This window comes from Elephas maximus, chromosome 4 (genome assembly GCF_024166365.1).
Source record: "Elephas maximus indicus isolate mEleMax1 chromosome 4, mEleMax1 primary haplotype, whole genome shotgun sequence".
Lineage (NCBI taxonomy): Eukaryota > Metazoa > Chordata > Mammalia > Proboscidea > Elephantidae > Elephas > Elephas maximus.
In genome coordinates this window covers 175,934,054-175,957,325 of record NC_064822.1, presented here as the reverse complement: position 1 = coordinate 175,957,325, position 23,272 = coordinate 175,934,054, and the positions used below count along the sequence as shown (strand labels likewise).

General features: G+C 40.9%; 1 pseudogene; it reads left to right on the top strand.

The window, feature by feature from the left end:
* LOC126076479 (mitochondrial assembly of ribosomal large subunit protein 1-like) overlaps positions 1-17,452 on the top strand; it is a 49,747-nt pseudogene extending 32,295 nt beyond the window's left edge.
* The last annotated feature ends 5,820 nt before the right edge of the window (positions 17,453-23,272 follow it).

The following is a 23,272-nucleotide window of genomic DNA, read 5'->3' as shown; positions in this document are numbered from 1 at the left end:
TGGTTGGAAATACAGACCTTCACCTAGTAATAAAAATACCCCTGGCAGGGTGAAACTAGACCCTACACCTAATAACAATAACATCTCTAAATTGAAGCAGACCTCCATTCAACTTCCTGGTCTGTCATCTACTACCTGTTCGGCCTAAAGCATATTGCTTAGCCTGCCTGAATCTTGACTTCCTCACTTATAAAACGGGATTATGAAGAATACATTAAATACATAATTCATCATACCTGGCAAAGTTTCCAGAACAGAGAAAGCTTGCAAGCAATATCCATTTATTTCTCCTTTCCCTTTTCCTATGTATGGTTCAAGGTGTTTTTATATTTGTCAGAGCTTCCTAATCTGGTGTCTGGATGGGATAAGGGTTGAAGGCTATAAAACCACTGATACAGGCGGAGCCAAGATGGCGGACTAGGCAGACGCTACCTCGGATCCCTCTTACAACAAAGACACGGAAAAACAAGTGAATCGATCACATACATAACAATCTACGAACCCTGAACAACAAACACAGATTTAGAGACGGAGAACGAACTAATACGGGGAAGCAGCGATTGTTTCCAGAGCCTGGAGCCAGCATACCAGTCAGGTACGGCACAAGCACAGAGACCTGCTCCACCCCCCTGAACTAACCCCGGGAGGGGGACTAGCCGGTTCCACGGGCGGCGTGGGACGCAGCCGTTAGGAGAAGTCCCCGGGAGGCAGTGACTGATCTTGGAGCAGAAAGAGCAGCACCCGAGCCGGGGAACCGTCCCACAGGGATTTGGACTGCACGCAGGCGGCTTCATTAACATCTGAATAGCCTGAGCCAGAGGGAGAACTCTGATAGGGATCTGACTGCAGTTTTTTTTTAGCGGATTTTCTGGAAAAACTAGTTTCCCAGTGATGGCTCGGAGACAACAATCCATATCAAACCACTTAAAGAAGCAGACCGTGACAGCTTCTCCAACTCCCCAAACAAAAGAATCAAAATCTTTCCCAAATGAAGATACAATTTTGGAATTATCAGATACAGAATATAAAAAACTAATTTACAGAATGCTTAATGATATCACAAATGAAATTAGGATATCTGCAGAAAAAGCCAAGGAACACACTGATAAAACTGTTGAAGAACTCAAAAAGATTATTCAAGAACATACTGGAAAAATTAATAAGTTGCAAGAATCCATAGAGAGACAACATGTAGAAATCCAAAAGATTAACAATAAAATAACAGAATTAGACAACACACTAGGAAGTCAGAGGAGCAGACTCGAGCAATTAGAATGCAGACTGGGACATCTGGAGGACCAGGGAATCAACACCAACATAGCTGAAAAAAAATCAGATAAAAGAAATAAAAAAAATGAAGAAACCCTAAGAATTATGTGGGACTCTATCAAGAAGGATAACCTGCGGGTGATTGGAGTCCCAGAACAGGGAGGGGGGACAGAAAACACAGAGAAAATAGTTGAAGAACTTCTGACAGAAAACTTCCCTGACATCATGAAAAACGAAAGGATATCTATCCAAGATGCTCATCGAACCCCATTTAAGATTGATCCAAAAAGAAAAACACCAAGACATATTATCATCAAACTCACCAAAACCAAAGATAAACAGAAAATTTTAAAAGCAGCCAGGGAGAAAAGAAAGGTTTCCTTCAAGGGAGAATCAATAAGAATATGTTCTGACTACTCAGCAGAAACCATGCAGGCAAGAAGGGAATGGGACGACATATACAGAACACTGAAGGAGAAGAACTGCCAACCAAGGATCATATATCCAGCAAAACTCTCTCTGAAATATGAAGGCGAAATTAAGATATTTACAGACAAACACAAGTTTAGAGAATTTGCAAAAACCAAACCAAAGCTACAAGAAATACTAAAGGATATTGTTTGGTCAGAGAACCAATAATATCAGATATCAGCACAACACAAGGTCACAAAACAGAACGTCCTGATATCAACTCAAATAGGGAAATCACAAAAACAAACAAATTAAGATTAATTAAAAAAAAATACACATAACAGGGAATCATGGAAGTCAATAGGTAAAAGATCACAATAATCAAAAAGAGGGACTAAATACAGGAGGCATTGAACTGCCATATGGAGAGTGATACAAGGCGATATAGAACAATACAAGTTAGGTTTTTACTTAGAAAAATAGGGGTATATAATGAGGTAACCACAAAAAGGTATAACAACTCTATAACTCAAGACAAAAACCAAGAAAAACGTAACGACTCAACTAACATAAAGTCAAACACTATGAAAGTGAGGATCTCACAATTTACTAAGAAAAACGCCTCAGCACAAAAAAGTATGTGGAAAAATGAAATTGTCAACAACACACATAAAAAGGCATCAAAATGACAGCACTAAAAACTTATTTATCTATAATTACCCTGAATGTAAATGGACTAAATGCACCAATAAAGAGACAGAGAGTCACAGACTGGATAAAGAAACACGATCCATCTATATGCTGCCTACAAGAGACACACCTTAGACTTAGAGACACAAACAAACTAAAACTCAAAGGATGGAAAAAAGTATATCAAGCAAACAATAAGCAAAAAAGAAGAGGAGTAGCCATATTAATTTCTGACAAAATAGACTTTAGACTTAAATCCACCACAAAGGATAAAGAAGGACACTATATAATGATAAAAGGGACAATTGATCAGGAAGACATAACCATATTAAATATTTACGCACCCAATGACAGGGCTGCAAGATATATAAATCAAATTTTAACAGAACTGAAAAGCGAGATAGATACCTCCACAATTATAGTAGGAGACTTCAACACACCCCTTTCGGAGAAGGACAGGACATCCAGTAAGAAGCTCAACAGAGACACGGAAGATCTAATTACAACAATCAACCAACTTGACCTCATTGACTTATACAGAACTCTCCACCCAACTGCTGCAAAATATACTTTTTTTTCTAGCGCACATGGAACATTCTCTAGAATAGACCACATATTAGGTCATAAAACAAACCTTTGCAGAGTCCAAAACATCGAAATATTACAAAGCATCTTCTCAGACCACAAGGCAATAAAACTAGAGATCAATAACAGAAGAACGAGGGAAAAGAAATCAAATACTTGGAAAATGAACAATACCCTCCTGAAAAAAGACTGGGTTATAGAAGACATCAAGGAGGGAATAAGGAAATTCATAGACAGCAACGAGAATGAAAATACTTCCTATCAAAACCTCTGGGACACAGCAAAAGCAGTGCTCAGAGGTCAATTTATATCAATAAATGCACACATACAAAAAGAAGAAAGAGCCAAAATCAGAGAACTGTCCCTACAACTTGAACAAATAGAAAGTGAGCAACAAAAGAATCCATCAGGCACCAGAAGAAAACAAATAATAAAAATTAGAGCTGAACTAAATGAATTAGAGAACAGAAAAACAATTGAAAGAATTAACAAAGCCAAAAGCTGGTTCTTTGAAAAAATTAACAAAATTGATAAACCATTGGCTAGACTGACTAAAGAAATACAGGAAAGGAAACAAATAACCCGAATAAGAAATGAGAAGGACCACATCACAACAGAACCAAATGAAATTAAAAGAATCATTTCAGATTATTATGAAAAATTGTACTCTAACAAATTTGAAAACCTAGAAGAAATGGATGAATTCCTTGAAAAACACTACCTACCTAAACTAACACATTCAGAAGCAGAACAACTAAATAGACCCATAACAAAAAAAGAGATTGAAACGGTAATCAAAAAACTCCCAACAAAAAAAAGTCCTGGCCCGGACGGCTTCACTGCAGAGTTCTACCAAATTTTCAGAGAAGAGTTAACACCACTACTACTAAAGGTATTCCAAAGCATAGAAAATGACGGAATACTACCCAACTCATTCTATGAAGCCACCATCTCCCTGATACCAAAACCAGGTAAAGACATTACAAAAAAAGAAAATTATAGACCTATATCCCTCATGAACATTGATGCAAAAATCCTCAACAAAATTCTAGCCAATAGAATCCAACAACACATCAAAAAAATAATTCACCCTGATCAAGTGGGATTTATACCAGGTATGCAAGGCTGGTTTAATATCAGAAAAACCATTAATGTAATCCATCACATAAATAAAACAAAAGACAAAAACCACATGATCTTATCAATTGATGCAGAAAAGGCATTTGACAAAGTCCAACACCCATTTATGATAAAAACTCTTACCAAAATAGGAATTGAAGGAAAATTCCTCAACATAATAAAGGGCATCTATGCAAAGCCAACAGCCAATATCACTCTAAATGGAGAGAACCTGAAAGCATTTCCCTTGAGAACGGGAACCAGACAAGGATGCCCTTTATCACCGCTCTTATTCAACATCGTGTTGGAAGTCTTAGCCAGGGCAATCAGGCTAGACAAAGAAATAAAAGGTATCCGGATTGGCAAGGAAGAAGTAAAGTTATCACTATTTGCAGATGACATGATTATATACACAGAAAACCCTAAGGAATCCTCCAGAAAACTACTGAAACTAATAGAAGAGTTTGGCAGAGTCTCAGGTTATAAAATAAACATACAAAAATCACTTGGATTCCTCTACATCAACAAAAAGAACACCGAAGAGGAAATAACCAAATCAATACCATTCACGGTAGCCCCCAAGAAGATAAGATACTTAGGAATAAATCTTACCAAGGATGTAAAAGACCTATACAAAGAAAACTACAAAGCTCTACTACAAGAAATTCAAAAGGACATACTTAAGTGGAAAAACATACCTTGCTCATGGATAGGAAGACTTAACATAGTAAAAATGTCTATTCTACCAAAAGCCATCTATACATTTAACGCACTTCCGATCCAAATTCCAATGTCATATTTTAAGGGGATAGAGAAACAAATCACCAATTTCATATGGAAGGGAAAAAAGCCCCGGATAAGCAAAGCACTACTGAAAAAGAAGAAGAAAGTGGGAGGCCTCACCTTACCTGACTTCAGAACCTATTATACAGCCACAGTAGTCAAAACAGCCTGGTATTGGTACAACAACAGACACATAGACCAATGGAACAGAATTGAGAACCCAGACATAGATCCATCCACGTATGAGCAGCTGATATTTGACAAAGGACCAGTGTCAATTAACTGGGGAAAAGACAGCCTTTTTAACAAATGGTGCTGGCATAACTGGATATCCATTTGCAAAAAAATGAAACAGGACCCATACCTCACACCATGCACAAAAACTAACTCCAAGTGGATCAAAGACCTAAACATAAAGACTAAAACGATAAAGATCATGGAAGAAAAAATTGGGACAACCCTAGGAGCCCTAATACAAGGTATAAACAGAATACAAAACATTACCAAAAATGATGAAGAGAAACCAGATAACTGGGAGCTCCTAAAAATCAAACACCTATGCTCATCTAAAGACTTCACCAAAAGAGTAAAAAGACCACCTACAGATTGGGAAAGAATTTTCAGCTATGACATCTCCGACCAGCGCCTGATCTCTAAAATCTACATGATTCTGTCAAAACTCAACCACAAAAAGACAAACAACCCAATCAAGAAGTGGGCAAAGGATATGAACACACATTTCTCTAAAGAAGATATTCAGGCAGCCAACAGATACATGAGAAAATGCTCTCGATCATTAGCCATTAGAGAAATGCAAATTAAAACTACGATGAGATTCCATCTCACACCAGCAAGGCTGGCATTAATCCAAAAAACACAAAATAATAAATGTTGGAGAGGCTGCGGAGAGATTGGAACTCTCATACACTGCTGGTGGGAATGTAAAATGGTACAACCACTTTGGAAATCTATCTGGCGTTATCTTAAACAGTTAGAAATAGAACTACCATACAACCCAGAAATCCCACTCCTCGGAATATACCCTAGAGATACAAGAGCCTTCATACAAACAGATATATGCCCACCCATGTTTATTGCAGCTCTGTTTACAATAGCAAAAAGTTGGAAGCAACCAAGGTGTCCATCAACGGATGAATGGGTAAATAAATTGTGGTATATTCACACAATGGAATACTACGCATCGATAAAGAACAGTGACGAATCTCTGAAACATTTCATAACATGGAGGAACCTGGAAGGCATTATGCTGAGCGAAATGAGTCAGAGGCAAAAGGACAAATACTGTATAAGACCACTATTATAAGATCTTGAGAAATAGTAAACCTGAGAAGAACACATACTTTTGTGGTTACGAGGGGGGGAGGGAGGGAGGGTGGGAGAGGGTTTTTTTATTGATTAATCAGTAGATAAGAACTGCTTTAGGTGAAGGGAAAGACAACACTCAATACATGGAAGGTCAGCTCAATTGGACTGGACCAAAAGCAAAGAAGTTTCCGGGATAAAATGAATGCTTCAAAGCTCAGCGGAGCAAGCGCGGGGGTCTGGGGAACATGGTTTGCGGGGACTTCTAAGTCAATTGGCAAAATAATTCTATTATGAAATCATTCTGCATCCCACTTTGAAATGTGGCGTCTGGGGTCTTAAATGCTAACAAGCAGCCATCTAAGATGCAGCAATTGGTCTCAACCCACCTGGAGCAAAGGAAAATGAAGAACACCAAGCCCACATGACAACTAAGAGCCCAAGAGACAGAAAGGGCCACATGAACCAGAGACCTACATCATCCTGAGACCAGAAGAACTAGTTGGTGCCCGGCCACAATCGATGACTGCCCTGACAGGGAGCTCAGCAGAGGACCCCTGAGGGAGCAGGAGAGCAGTGGGATGCAGACCCCAAATTCTCATAAGAAGACCAAACTTAATGGTCTGACTGAGACTGGAGGAATCCCGGCGGTCATGCTCTCCAGACCTTCTGTTGACACAGGACAGGAACCATCCCTGAAGACAACTCATCAGACATGAAAGGGACTGGTCAGCGGGTGGGAGAGAGACGCTGATGAAGAGTGAGCTAATTATATCAGGTGTACACTTGAGATTGTGTTGGCAACTCTTGTCTGGAGGGGGGATGGGAGGATAGAGAGAGAGGGAAGCCGGCAAAATTGTCAAGAAAGGAGAGACTGAAAGGGCTGACTCAAGACGGGGAGAGTAAGTGGGAGTAGGGAGTGAGATGTATGTAAACTTATATGTGACAGACTGATTGGATTTGTAAACGTTCACTTGAAGCTTAATAAAAGTTATTATAAAAAAAAAAAAAAAAAAAAAAAAAAACCACTGATACCATATGCAAAATGTGTGAATGTGGTCTTTTCTGGTGACCACATCCATGGTTTTCACCAGATTCTCAAAGTGGTTTTTAATTCCAAAAATACTGACAAATCTTTATTTTATGATCTGGTCCCTGACTCTTTCTCCACCTTCATCACCTACCATTTTCCTCCTTGTTCACTGTGCTCCAGTCCCTCTAAAACCTCTCTATGCCTCAAAGATGCCAAGCTTATTTGTGCCACAGAGTTTTTTACTTAGATTCTCTCTGTCCCTAAATGTTCACGTGATAAACTCAGCTCAAATGTCACTTCCTGAGATAGTCTTCTCTGACCTCCCCATCTAAAGAGTTTCCCCTAGTCACTTTCTTTCATATTGCTGCATTTGATTGACCACAGAGCATTCATCCTTACCTTGTCACTGATTCCGTCACTTATTGTATTCTTTACCCAATTCCTTAGTTGAATGTACATCCCATAAGTGCATGGACTTAGTCTTACTCACGGCTGATTTCCAGCAATTAGTAGAGTCATCGGGACATAGCAGATATGCCAATTACTGCAAGAATAGATGAATGAATTGACGGATGGATGGATGAATGGATGGATGGATGGATGGCTAGCGACTTCGAAGAACATCTCTGTGAGGTGTGAAAGGATGTTCCTTCCCCCATTTTACACATGGGGAAACTGAAACTTGGACAGGTTCATGCCTTGGAAAAGGTATAAGTGCATAGTGGTTAAGAGCAGTCTCTGGAGCAGACCATCTGAGTTCAAATCCCAGCTCTGCCACTTAGAAAAAACTATATAACTTTGGGCAAGTTATTTAACCTCTCTATGTTTCAGTTTCTTCATCTGTAAAATATGGATAATATTAATATTTTATGAAAGTTACTGTATCTGTTCATCAATATCTGGTTCTTCCCCTTCCAGGCACATAAAATATCTCTTCCATCCCCACTTGAAGTTGGATGTGCCTAAGAAATGTGAGCCAAAATGACTATGCGTCATTTTCAGGTGGATGGGTTTAAGAGAAGGAGCCCTGGTGGTGCAGTGGTTAAGTGCTCAGCTGCGAACCAAAAGGTCAGCAGTTCAAACACATTAGCTGCTCTACAAGAGAAAGATGTGGCAATCTGCTTCCATAAAAATTTATACAGCCTTTGGAACCCTATGGGGCAGTTCTACTCTGTCCTACAGAGTCTCTACGAGTTGGCATTGACTCAACAGCAACGGAGGCTTTTAAAAGCCAATGTGTGATTTAACTTTTCCTTTTCCCTGACATGAAACCTGAAATGCTCTAGATGGAATTGGCTCCATTAGCCTTGGTTCTGGAGTGAAGACAGTGTAGAGAAGAGCCCTCACTGACCTACAATGGACACAGAGCAGAAGCAAGAAGCACAACGCTGAGATTAGGTGCTTGTAATCACAGCATAGCCTAGCTTATTCTAACACAAGTATCAACTCAGTGAGTTGATGAAAGTAATGTGTTTAGAACAGTGCCTAGCACATTTTTGTTATTGTTGCTGTAGGCTCTATGAAGTAAGCCTCCAACTCATGGCAACCCTATGCACAATGGAGCAAAATGCTACCCAGTCTTGCACCATCTCCATGACTGGTTGTGGATTGGGCTCTTGAGACCTACAGGGTTTTCACTGGCTAATTTTCAGAAGTAAATCACCAGCTTTCTTCCTAGTCTGTCTTAGTCTAGAGGCTCCACTGAAATCTGTTGAGCATCATAGCAACCTGCAAGCGACAAGTGACAGATGGGCAGTGGTTGTTCATGAGGTGCACTGGCCAGGAATAGAACCCAGGTCTCCCACATGGAATGATAGAATTCTACCACTGAACCACCGCAGCCTCAATTATGACCTTCAGAGTTCCTGGGTGGTGCAAACAACATACTCAGCTGCTAACTGAAAGGCTGGAAGTTCAAATCTACTCAGGATGCTCCTCAGAAGAAAGGTTTAGAGACCTACTTCTCAAAAACCAGCCACTGAAAACACCACGAAGCACAGTTCTACTCCGGCACAGACGACATCAATAGCCTGGCATACAGTAGGCACTGGTGATTACCCAACTAACTTCAGAGCTAGGACTGGAACCCAGGTTTCCTGGCTATGATTAGGGTGTGATTTTTCATTGCATTTTGTGGCTCCAAAACCTGCAAAAGTTCACTTAAGAGGAAGAGGAGAGGACCAGCAGAGGTCTTATCCCCACATGTCTGCTGCCTCTTGTTCTAAGAAGCCCAGACTTGGTGGGAAGAATACTCCGGAAGAGAAGTTCCTGAGCACACCATGAACAGGATCACACTGGCAGCTTTCGTGGGCCCTGCCAGACCAATGATGCCATTGTTGGGGGAGAAGGGCAGGGACCATTTTCATGGGTTTCTCCCTCAGCAAAGCATCCCTGTCCATCTGTTCTTCTCCTTCATGTTTTCCTGGGTCCAGAGCAAAACTGTAGTTTGGGAGGAAAGTTCTAGGCAACACTAATTGACTGGACTCTTCTCAGGGGAGTGGACAGCTCAAGGTGCTGCGGTTCCTTCACATTTGACAGGTAGATAAGGCCATTTTCTGCCAACCTGTGTAGCGGGGAAAGTGAAGTTTGGTATCTGTGTTGAACATTTAGAGAGGCTTGAAAGAAAATTATAGCATGTGGTCTAGCCTCATCTGTATTATCTCTAATCTAACAGGCAGTCATTCAACAGAACAAGGGGATACTGTGCGGTTTAAAATCAGGAAAGGTGTGTGTCAGGGGTGTATCATTTCACCATACTTATTTAATCTGTATGCTGAGCAAATAATCCGAGAAGCCAGACTATATGGAGAAGAACATGGCATCAGGATTGGAGGAAGACTCAGTAACAACCTACGCTTTCTTGCTGAAGTAAAAAGGACTTGAAGTACTTACTGATGAAGATCAAAGGCCACAGCCTTCAGTATGGATTACACATCAACATAAAGAAAACAAAAATCCTCACCACTGAACCAATAAGCAATATCATGATAAATGGAGAAAAGATTGAAGTTACCAAGGATTTCATTTTACTTGGATTTGTAATCGATGCTCATGGAAGCAGCAATCAAGAAATCAAACGACATATTGCATTGGACAAATCTGCTGCAAAAGACCTCTTTAAAGTGTGGAAAAGCGAGGGTGTCACTTTGAGGGCTAAGGTGTGCCTGACCCAGGCCATGGTATTTTTAGTTACCTCATATGCATGTGAAAGCTGGACAATAAATAAGGAAGACTGAAGAAAAATTGATGCCTTTGAATTACGGTGTTGGCAAAGAATATTGAGTATACCATGGACTGCCAGAAGAATGAATAAGTCTGTCTTGGAAGAGTGCTTCTTGAAAGGAAAGATGGCAAGACTTTGTCCCACATACTTTGAACATGTTATCAGGAGGGACCAGTCCCTGGAGAAGGACATCATGCTTGGTAAGGCAGAGGGCCAGGGAAAAAGAGAAAGACCCTTGACAAAATGGACTGACACAGTGGCTGCAACAATGGGCTCAAACCCAGCAACAATGGTACAGGATCAAGCAGCGTTTCGTTCTATTGTATGCACACAGGGTCGTTATGAGTTGGAACTGACTCAAAGGCACCTAAAAACAGCAACAACAGTGAAAATTAATATATAAAATAATAAGAATAAAAATGGGCAATAGCAGTGATAAATGTTTGTCTGTTAGTTTGCTATACTGTGATGGCTTGTGTGTTGCTGTGATGCTGAAGCTATGCCATTGGTATTTCAAATACCAGCAGGGTCACCCACATTGGACAGGTTTCAAGAGAGCTTCTATACTAAGGCAGACTAGGAAGAAAGGCCTGGTGATCTATATCTAAATATTAAAACCCAGCAAAATATTAGCCAATGAAAACTTTATGAATAGCAACTGTGAAGTGAAGGGTCAGAGAAAAACGAGGGAAGCCCTCAATGAGACAAATTGACAAGATAGCCACAACAATGGACTCAAACATATCAAAGATTATGAAGATGGTGTAGGGCCAGGCAACCTTTTGTTCTTTAATACATAAGGTTGCCATGAGTCAGAGTTGACACAATGACAACTAACAACAAACATTGAGAAATTAATAAGAACATAAAATAATAAGAATAAGAAGGGTAGTAACAGTGATAACTATTTTGAAGCATTTATAATATATTAAAAATATGATCAGGAACTGTTATGGATTGAACTATGTCCCCCCAGAAATGTGTGTATCAACTTGGTTAGGCCATAATTCCCAGTATTGTGTAGTTGTCCTCCACTTTGTGATTGTAATTTTATATTAGGAGGATGAGGGTGGGATTATAACACCACCCTTACTCAAGTCACCTCCCTGATCCAAGGTAAAGGGAAGTTCCCTGGGGTGTGGCCTGCACCACCCTTTATCTCTCAAGAGGTAAAAAGGAAAGGTAAGCAAGCAGAGAGTTGGGGACCTCATACCACCAAAAAAGCAGCACCAGGAGCAGAGCACGTCCTTTGGACCTGGGATCCCTGCACCTGAGGAGCTCCTTGACCATGGGAAGATTGAAGACAAGGACCTTCTTCCAGAGCCAACAGACAGAGAGCCTTCCCCTGGAGCCGATGCCCTGAATTTGGACTTGTAACCTACCAGACTGTGAGAAAATAAATTTCTCTTTGTTAAAGCCATCTGCTTGTGGTATTTCTGTTATGGCAGCATTAGATGACTAAGAGAATTTGGTACAGGGAATGGAGTGCTGCTCTAACAGATACCTAAAATGTGGAAGTGCTTTTGAAACGATGAATGGTTAGAGTTGCAGCAGCAGCAGACGACCAGCGCAGCCGAGAACCTGCAGCCGCAGAGAAGCAGCAGCAGAACCAGGAGACCAGAATGAGACGGCGCTGGAGTCAACCCACAGAGCGAGAAAGCTGAGTGCCTGTGCGCAGGAGGCTTCCTGGCAGAGTGGGGTGTCTCTGGGCACTTATGGGTGGAGCTAGGCTTGCCAACACATGGGGCCAGAGAGCTGAGTGCCTGTGTGCAGGAGGCTTCCTGGCAGAGTAGGCTACCTCTAGGCACTTATTGGTGGAGCTACTGAGCTTTGGAACACTTGCCTTAGCAGGGCTGATGCAGGCATGAGGCCTGAGGAGCTGAGAGGCCAAGAAACCAGGAAACAGGAGCTGAAGACACAATGAACACAAGAAGCTGGGCTGCCTCAGTCTCAAAAGGTATGGCCATGACCTCAGGGGTTTCAAAGGGTGGAGCCTTGGCCTCTGGTGTTTCTAAGGGTGGAGTTGCCACTCAGATGGACTAGGAGAATGGTGCTCCTAAAGCCGAGGGAGCAGCTTTGCTGTCCCAGTGGGCCTGGAAGGCAGAGCTGAAGCCCAGGGCCGAGGGGCCTCCAGTCAGAATCCGAGAATCCGGAGAGTGTGACCAATACCTAGAGGCTGGAGGCCAGGGTTATTGTGCAAATTGTCTCAGAGAACAGAGGATTATTTTCAAAGCTTTGAGAGCTAATGTAACATGTTCTGCTGACTTGCTTGGTGCCTGTTACGCCTTCTTTCCCTTCAGTTTTTCCCATTTGTAATGGAAAGGTCTAGCTTGTGCCTATTCTGCCATTGTACCCTTGGAAGCAGATAACTTAAATACTAGGTTTTACAGATGAAGAGAAACTTTGGATTTTGGACTTGGAATTAAGACTTTTGCTGTGATATGATGGGGTGAATATGTTTTGCTTGTTCCAAGGATGTGACTGGGGGGAGCAAATGGTGGAATGTCATGGATTGAATTATGTCCCCCCAAAAATGTGTGTATCAACTTGGTAAGGCCATGATTTCCAGTATTGTGTGGTTGTCCTCCATTTTGTGACTGCAATTTTGTTAAGAGGTTGAAGGTGCGATTATAACACCACCCTTACTCAAGTCACCTCCCTGATCCAAGGTAAAAGGGTGTGGCCTGCACCACCTTTTATCTCTTAAGAGGTAAAAAGGAAAGGGAAATAAGCAGACAGTTGGGGACCTCATACCACCAAGAAAGCAGCACCAGGAGCAGAGCGCTTCCTTTGTACCTGGGATCCCTGTGCCTGAGAGGCTCCTCGACAATGGGAAGATTGAAGACAAGGACCTTCTTCCAGAGCCAACAGAGAGAAAGCATTCCCCTGGAGCCAATGCCCTGAATTTGGACTTACAACCTCCTAGGCTGTAAGAAAATAAATTTCTCTTTGCTAAAGTCATCCTCTTGTGGTATTTCTGTTATGGCAGCACTAGATGACTAAGACAGGAACCAATGGTACTGAATGAAGAAGTCCAAGCTGCATTGAAGGCATTATCAAAAAACAAGGCTGCAGGAATTGATGGAATACCAATTGAGATGTTTCAACAAACAGATGCAGCACTGGAAGAGCTCACTCCTCTATGCCAAGACATTTGGAAGACAGATGCCTGGCCAACCAACTGGAAGACAAATCTATATTTATGCCTATTTCAAAAAAAGTGATCCAACAGAATGTGGAAATTATCGAACAAAATATCACATGCAAGTAAAATTTTGCTGAAGCTCATTCAAAAGTGGCTGCAGCAGTAGTATATTTACAGGAAACTGCCAGACATTCAAGGTGGATTCAGAAGAGGATGTGGAATGAGGGATACCATTGCTGATGTCAGATGGATCCTGGTTGAAAGCAGAGAATACCAGAAAGATGTTTACCTGTGTTTCATTGACTATGCAAAACCATTTGACTCTGTGAATCATAACAAATTACAGACAACATTGTGAAGAATGGAAATTCCCGAACACTTAATTGTGCTCAAGGGGAATCTATACATAGACCAAGAGGCAGTTGTTCAAACAGAACAAAGGGATACTGCATGGTTTAAAGTCAGGAAAGGCGTGTGTCAGGGTTGCATTCTTTCACCATACTTATTCAATCTGTATGCTGTGCAAATAATCTGAGAAGCTGGACTATATGAAGAAGAATGTGGCGCCAGGATTAGAGAAAGACTCATTAACAATCTTCAAAATGCAGATGACACAACCTCGCTTGAGAGTGAAGTGGACTTGAAGCACTTAATGATGAAGATCAAAGAGCATAGTCTTTGGTATGGATTACGCCTCAGCATAAAGAAAACAAAAATCCTCACAACTGGACCAATAAGCAACAAAACGATAAATGGAGAAAACATTGAAGTTGTCAAGGACTTCATTTTATTTGGATCCACAGTCAACACCCATGGAAGCAGCAGTCAAGAAATCAAAAGATGCATTCATTGCATTGGGCAAATCTGCTGCAAAAGACCTTTTGAAAGTGTTAAAAAACCAGGATGTCACCCTAAAGACCAAGGAGCACCTGACCCAAGTCATGGTGTTTTCATTCACCTCATATGCATGCAAAAGCTAGACAATGAATAAGGAAGACTGAAGAAGAATTGATGCCTTTGAATTGCGGTGTTGGTGAAGAATACTGAGTGCCAAAAGAATAAACAATCTGTCTTGGAAGGAGTACACCTAGAATGCTCCTTAGAAGCGAGGGTGATGAGACTTCGTCTCACATACTTTGGACATGTCATTAGGAGGGGCCAGTCCCTGGAAAAGGACATCAGCCTTGGTAAAATAAAAGGTCAGTGAAAAAGAGGAAGACCCTCAATGAGACGGATTGACACAGTGGCTGCAACAATGGGCTCTAGCATAAAGATGGAGAGGATGGCGCCGGACTGGGCAGTGTTTTGTTCTCTTGTACATAGGGTCGCTATGAGTGGGAATTGACTAGAGGGTACCTAACAACAACAACAACAGCAACAATAATGTATTAGGCTCTGGTGTATGTACTTTATGTACCTTAACCCTCACACAGCCTGTTTTGAGTTGAATTGTGTCCCCCCAAAATATGTGTTGTAAACCCTAACGTCTATACCTGAGGTTATAATCCCATCTAGGAATGGGGTTTCTTTGTTACGTTAATGAGATAGAATTAGCATGGAATGTGTCTTAAATCAACATCTCTTGAGATATAAAAAAGATTAAACAAGCAACTCAGCAAGCAGAAATGGGGGAAGAGAGATACCCAGCCATAAGATCACCCAAGAGCAAAAGAAAGAGACAAGGACCTTCCTCCAGAGCAGAAAGAGAAAGAAAACCTCTCCCTGGAGCCAGCACTCTCAATTCAGACTTCCAGCCCCCTAAACTGTGAGAAAACAAATTTGTTTGTTAAAGCCACCCACTTGTGATGTTGGTGTTATAACAATACTAGATACCTAAGAGATACCTAAGACTCAGCCCTATCTGAGAGTTACTAGTATTGCACATATGAGAAACTGAGGCACAAAGAAATGAAGAAACTTGCCATAGGTCACCAGCTAGAGCCAGGATTCAAATCCAGACAGACTGGCTCCAGTGTCTGACTACTAGTCACTTAATCACTAGGTTATGCTGTTTGTTACAGTGTTATAATTTGTTATATAGTTTCACACTCCCATGTCTTTGAACATGCTGCTTCTTTTTTAAAACTGAGATCAAGGGTTACCTCCTCTGTGGAGCTTGCCATGACCTCTCCTCTCACCCTCCCCATTGAGGCAGTCACTTCCACTTTTGTGACCCTTTCTGTTTTTACTACAACAATTTTCACAGTAAGGCATTTATTTGTTTAGCTACCCCTCACCCACACATGCCATGAGGACCTTAGGGGATTACGTCTTCATAATCTTAGCGTATAGTGTCAGCATTTGCTGTTGAGTCAATTCCGACTCATGGTGACCCCATGTGTGTCAGAGAATAACTGTGCTCCACAGGGTTTTCAGTGGCTAATTTTTTAAGAAGTGGATTGCTGGGTCTTTCTTCTGAGGCACCCCTAGGTGGACTCGAACCTCCAATCTTTTAGTTAGCATCTAAGCACATTAACCGTTTGTACCACCCAAGGACTCCTGGCCTATAGTAAGCACTCAATAAATTCAGCTGCTACCACCTGAGTCTCCTGGTACATTTCTCACTGAAGACACATTATAGCTATGCCTATCTGACTACTGAGAAAAGAACTCATACAAATGACAGCTTGGCAGACTGAGAGGTATAAAGCAATTTATCTGCAAGGCTGCTGTATTCTAGGTAATTTCATTCATAACCAGCAGCAATACGCACTGTGCTTAGCATTTTCCCCATTCAGATGGATGGAGGTAGAGCAGTTAACAGCAAAAAAAAAAAGAAAAGAAAAAAAGAAAACAACCCTGAGAAAATTGATTACTGCATTACCAGTTATTTTCTGGGACCATAATAATGAAGCTTTCATTACTTCTTTTTTTATGCCAGTCTCCCATTGCAAATTGAAAATTGTACACACAATTCAGACATCTCTAAAATGAAACCTAGTTTAGAAAAGAAACAGAAGGGGGAAAAAAAAAACAAAAAAAACAAACAATGGTGGGTAAACACATTCGCCCTGGTTGGACATGAACTACATATTATTACACTCAGTGTGAAAGTGGAATTTCAAGTATAGAATGTTAAGTATTCAACTTTAGACCACTGACCTAACTTAAAATGGATTATCAAAATTATTTTAATAACCAGATTAGAGGTGAACCAAAAATCATAACATGTTCTAATCTCTGCCAAGATTAACAAAGAAAACACACATATGATTAAGATCTGCATGCTATGGGGCTGGGTACCTGTGGCGCTTGGCGCCTCTGGGCACTTTTGCGGCGTGGGGCCCTCTCCTGTGGATTGAGACCCAGACCTACCTGGCCCCTGGCCCCGAGTGCAGCCTGCAAGGCGGGACCTAGCTGGAGAAGCTGGCAGAGGGTGTTGCTGAAGAGGGGCGCCCAGAGTCAAGCACAGCAGATCATACTGGTCCCAAGTCTGACATCGATATGCTGGTTTCACTTCTGAGGCAAAAAAAAAAAAAAAAATGCAAGAGATGTTTGTGTAATCAAGGTTCCTCCTGAGATGAAATACAAATTACTTTGTGATTGGGAGTGGAACGTCCACCCGACACTTACATCTCATGGCCTACATTGTGAAAATGTACAAATACCTGACGTATAAAAGTGACCCTCGTGTTAAGATAGGAGGGAAGGACACTGAAGACTGGCTCTGTGTGGATTTTGGCAACTTGGTGATTCATTTGATGCTTCCAGAAACCAGAGAAACCTGTGAATAAGAGAAATTATGGACCCTGTGTTCTTATGACGACCAGTTGGCGCAGAGAGTGCCTGAGACATTAAACCTGAAGACTTCATTCTTGGACTAGAAGACAACACTTCATCCCTGACTCCAGTGGAGTTCAAGTGTGAATAAAATCATAAGAACTGCTAAAAAAAAAAAAGATCTGTATGCTAATTGTTATATGTTTTATGGACTAATATTTAGGGAAGACTTTTAACATAAAAACTCCCTCTTTGAGGCTGCAAACTCTCTTTGAACCACTACCTTCTCTCCTACAGAAATGACCCCTTCCACATCCAGCCTTCTCCCCACAGTATAACTGGGGAATGTAAATATTGAGAAGCAGGAAAGTGTAGTATTTATAGGTCCAGATGTTGAATCTAGACTGCCTAGTTTTAAATCTTAGTTCTAAAATTACTATGTGACCCTGGGAAAGTTACTTAATCTGTCTGTGAGGTTCCTCACTTTTTAATGGAAATAATAACAATATCTAGATCATGGTAGTGTTATGAGGAATTAGTAAATTAACATGTCTGGCACATAATAGGAAACCCTGGTGGCGTAGTGGTTAAGAGCTATGGCTGCTAACCAAGAGGTCAGCAGTTCAAATCCACCACGTGCTCCTTGGAAATCCTATGGAGCAGTTCTACTCCATCCTATAGGGTCGCTATGAGTTGGAATTGACTCAACAGCAGTGGGTTTGGGTTGGCACGTAATAAACACTCAATAAATTTTAATAATAATCATCTACCTCGTGTCTATTATTGATAAATCTCTTTAACAAAAAGGAATGGAAAAGAGAAATAATATTAACAATAATTCATAGCACTTTCAACATTGCAGGTTCAGTTTTGAGAATTTTTGTACATTAACTCTTCCGATCCTCACAATAACCCTTTGAGGTAGTCCTGTTGGGTGGAAATAGAATGACATGTCTAGGGTGACACACATAGTGAGCAATTCAGCAAGGATATGAACGCTGGCAGTCTGATTCCAGAGACCTCACTCTCAGCCATTAAATCTATATTAATTTCTTTTGGGCATTATCACTAAATTTATTCACCATTTATTTTTTTTTTAATTCAATAGGCACCTATTCTGTGCCAAGTACAATTCCAGGCTCTTGAAATACAGTGTTAAAGAAGATACATGAAGCCTCCCTCTCAAATATCATATGTTGAAGCCCTGGTTAAGTGCTCGGCTGCTAAAGAGAAGGTGGGCAGTTTGAATCCACTAGCCACTCTGTTGTAGAGAAGACCTGGCAATCTGCTCTTGTAAAGATTACAGACTAGGACAGTTCTACTCTGTCCTATAGGGTCACTTTGAGTCAAAATTGACTCAGTGGCACACAACATTAGGTGTACTGGTGGAGCAATAGTTAAATGCTTGGCTGCTAATCGAAATGTGGTTGTTCAAAATCAACCCGTGGCTCCATGGCAGGAAGATATGGCAATCTGCTCCCATAAAGATAACAGCCTAAAAGCTCTATGGGTTGCTTCTACTCTGTCACCTGGGATCGCTATGAGTTGGAATCTACTCAATGGCATACAATAGGTGTCCTGTTTCTTTTAAACTTGTCCATGTTCATCTTGTTCATAGATATATGGCGAAATACTATTTACCAAGTCTATAAGTTCTTATGAAAACTAAATATTTGGTTGTGTTTCTTTTACCTTTCCTTCCCACCAAAATTGTCCCCATTTGGAATTCTAAGGGCTTCTACAATTCAGCATCAGGGACAGAGGACAGATTCCATTGGCACTGGGATCCCTGGAGATAATTTGGGGTGGGCAGTTGGAAATCACTGGGGGCTCTGCAGGAGAAAAGACCTGGTGATCTGCTCTGGTAAAGAGTATAGCCTAGGACACCCTGTGGAGGCAGTTCTATTCTGTCCAATAGAATCACTATGAGTCAGAATCAATTTGACGGCATGCAAAAATAGCAGCATATATCTGAAGTCTTCTTTTCACAGTTCTTGAAAATCTGATGCTTCATAGAAGACAGCATCCCTCCTGTTCAAATAGATCTTAGGAAGAATCTTAGATATTAGTGAACTCAATTCCCTGGAACAGAGTGGGAGATTTGTATGCACAAGGCCACACAGCTGAAACCTAGAACTAAGTTCCTAGAATGAATTTATTATTTGTCCCATCTCAAGTGTACTATACATACCATCAAGAAGAATTTTGTGTACTTTCAGGGACTGTGATAATCTCTTAAATAGGAATTGAGGAAGAAGTCAGATACTCTTTGATTTAAGCAAGCCAAGCTCCAGAAGAATCACTTATATAGCCAAGTATATTTCCTAATATATTTGAAAGGATGAGTTAAAAAGTAAATTTCAAGGTGAGTTAGAGTAGAAACAGACCCAAGTTACTAGCGCCCCTGCTTAGACACTGCATTTCTTTGACCTCATTGAGTACATTAGAATTTTTTCCGGCCAATCTATGCTTATTAGATTTGATACTGCCTAATTCTAACATCCCAAAGGAAGGTGACTCACTCGCAGTAAGCGTGTTATCAGTCTCTAAGGACATTTCTAATCTGGATAACATCATCTTGCCTGAAAGATACATTTTGGGCGGATAGTCCCCAGAGTTCATGAAAGGAAAACTTTCCATTTGCTGTGCTTTCCTAACCCCATTCAATTAAACCAGTTAGAACAGGCATCTTTAAAAAGGAAAGAATCTGATTCTATGACAGAATATAGAATTAGAAATTTAACCACTCAAGACCCCATTTATTATTACAGTCAGTACAAAGTTCTCCAAGAAAGTCTCTATTGATATAAATAAGGAAGACCATAAATCTTTCTCCTCAACATTAATTTAGATTCCACCACCTGCTCACTATGTAATTGTGGCAACTTATCAATATTCTCTGAGCTATGGCCACCTCATCCGTGTAAGGGAGAATGTTTGCTTATGGTTCTTCATTTGCTCATTGTGAGGAATACCTGGAGAATTTACCACCACGTGGTACGGAATAGTGGGAAGTAGAAGCAGAGGGAATGGGGTACAGGCGACTGACTCACCTAAAAAAAAAAAAAAAAAGGGAGCTGAAATACATTTTTTCTTTTTTTAGAAAAAGAATTAAGAAAATTTTCCTAAATAATGGCATAAGGATTTTCCTCGTTGTTGCCAATAAAATTGTTTAACTAAAAACCAAACCTATTGGCATTGAGTTGATTCCCACTCATATTGACTCTATAGGACAGAGTAGAACTACCCCATAGGGTTTTTAAGTTTGTAATCTTTATGAACAGAATACACAGGAATCTAATCTACTACATCTGTGGAAAGAGACAATGGAGAAGCTCATTATCATCAGTCAGAACAAGACCAGGAGCCAACTGCAGGACAGACCATCAATTGCTCATATGCAAGTTCAAGTTGAAACTGAAGAAAATTAGAACAAATTCACGAGAACCAAAGTACGACCTTGAGTGTATCCTTCCTGAATTTAGAGACCATCTCAAGAATAGATTTGATGCATTGAACATGAATGACCAGACACTAGACAATTTGTGGAATGACATCAAGGACATCATAGGTGAAGAAAGCAAGAGATCATAAAAAAAGACAGGAAAGAAAGAAAAGCCCTAAATGCATGTCAGAAGAGACTCTGAAACTTGCTCTTGAACATATAGTAGCTAAAGAAAAAGGAAGAAATGATGAACTAAAAGAGCTGAACAGAAGATTTCAAAGGGCGGCTTGAGACAACAAAGCAAAATATTATAATGATATGTGCAAAGACCTGGAGTGAGAAAATCAAAAGGGAAGAACACATGCGGCATTTCTAAAGCTGAAAGAATTGAAGAAAAAATTCAAGCATCGAGTTGCAATACTGAAGGATTCTACAGGGAAAATACTAAACGATGCAGGAAGCATTAAAAGAAGATGGAAGGAATTCACAGAATCACTGTACCAAAAAGAATTGGTCGATGTTCAACCACTTTAGGAGGCAGTATATGATCAGCAACCTATGGTACTGAAGGAAGAAGTCCAAGCTGCACTGAAGGCCTTGGCAACAAACAAGGCTCCAGGAATTAATAGAATACCAATTGAGATGTTTCGACAAACAGGTGCAGCGCTGGAAGTACTCACTCATCTATGTCAAGAAATTTGGACAACAGCTACCTGGCCAACTGACTGGAAGAGATCCATATTTCCAGCCGAATGCAGAAACTATCAAACAATATCATTAATACCACATGCAGATAAAATTTTGCTGAAGATCATCCAAAAGTGGTGGTAGTACATCAGTAGGGGGCTGCCAGAAATTCAAGGTGAGTGACTTTGGGCAAGTTACTTAATCTCTTAGTGTCTGAATTTCCTCATCAGTAAAATGGGAATAATAGCAATACCCATTGAATAAGAATGTTATTATAATTAAAAATATTAATAGGTAAATCACAACAGTGTCTGGCATATAATAAACAAGTTGCCATCAAGCTGACTCCAACTCATGGCGACCCCATGTGTGGCAGAGTAAAACTGTGCTCCAAAGGGTTTTCAGTGGTTGATTTTTCAGAATAGATTGCCAAACTTTTCTTCCGAGGTGCCTCTGGGTGGACTTCAACCTCCAACCTTTCAGTTAGCAGCCAAGGGTGTTAACTGTTCGCACCACCCAGGGACTCCTTATTGTGCTTATTGTGTAGCAATATCTCTTTTTTTATTGTTATTATTATTCACTTTTCTTAAGGCCATTCCTTGATCAGATGATGGCTCATATTGTAATCATAATTATTATGGATTGAATTGTGTCCCCCAAAAGATATGTTGAGGTCCTCACTCCTGGTATCTGTGAATGTGACCTTGTTTGGAAATAGGGTCTTTGAAGACATTATTAGCTACGGTAACATGAGGTCAAACTGGAGTAGCGTGGGTCCTAACCCAATCTAAGTGCCTACCTTATAAAACAGAATAGTCACAGGGGAAAGGGGGACATATGAAGATGCATCTATAAGCCAAGAAACACCTGCAGCTATTAGAAGCTGAAAAAGACAAGAAAGGATCTTCACATAAAGCAGACAGAGAGACCATGGCTCTGCCAACACCCTGAATTCAGACTGCAGCCTCCAGGATCATGAGAAAATAAATCTTGGTTGTGGTATTTTATTATGGCAGCCTTAGGAAGCTATTACATTGATTTGGGGGCGGGGGGAGGGTGGCTATCAAAGACATTTTACTCTAAGTTACAATGAAGTATGAGGATTGGAATTCTATGGAAGGGAAGGAAAGAATGAACAGTTCCCAGGGAAGGGGCAGGAGATCCTGGCTATAAAGGAGAAGAGGAATGGCAAAGGACACGTGAAATAAAGCCACGTGCTCTCCTCCTAACATTTAAAAATGCTAACCTAAACCGCAGCTGACTCAGCCAGCTCACCCTGTTTTCCTGTTGGCATCAGTCCAGAGAAGAGAAACACAGCATGAATCACCAGCGTGAGCAGATAATGGGCCTGGAAGAGCTTAGGGCAGGAAGGGAAGAGGGATCCAGGAAGGAAGCTTCTGGTTAGGAGAGATGAGAGGTCAGCATGCCCTCACACTGCTGTGGAGGGTTATAGGAATACAATTACAGTGGGTGTCTGCAGGATTGTGGTCTGGAATATGGAAGCTACCTCGCCAATATGCATGAAGGAGATGAGATTTATTAGCACATACATATTCCCAGCTTCCATTATTCTCTACCCACCCCACTGAAAAAATGTTTGTTTGTTTGTTTGTTTTTTTCACTTGTTCAGCCATTAGTGAAGTTTTAGCCTGGTATTTCACTTCTTGGAGTCCCTGGGTGGTGCAAACAGCAAAGCAGTCAGCTGCTAACCAAAAAGGTTGGTGGTTCGAGTCCACCCAGAGATGCCTCAGAAGAAAGGTCTGACGATCTACTTCTGAAAACTCAGCCATTGAAAATCCTACAGAGCACAGTTCTACTCTGACACACGTAGGGTCACCT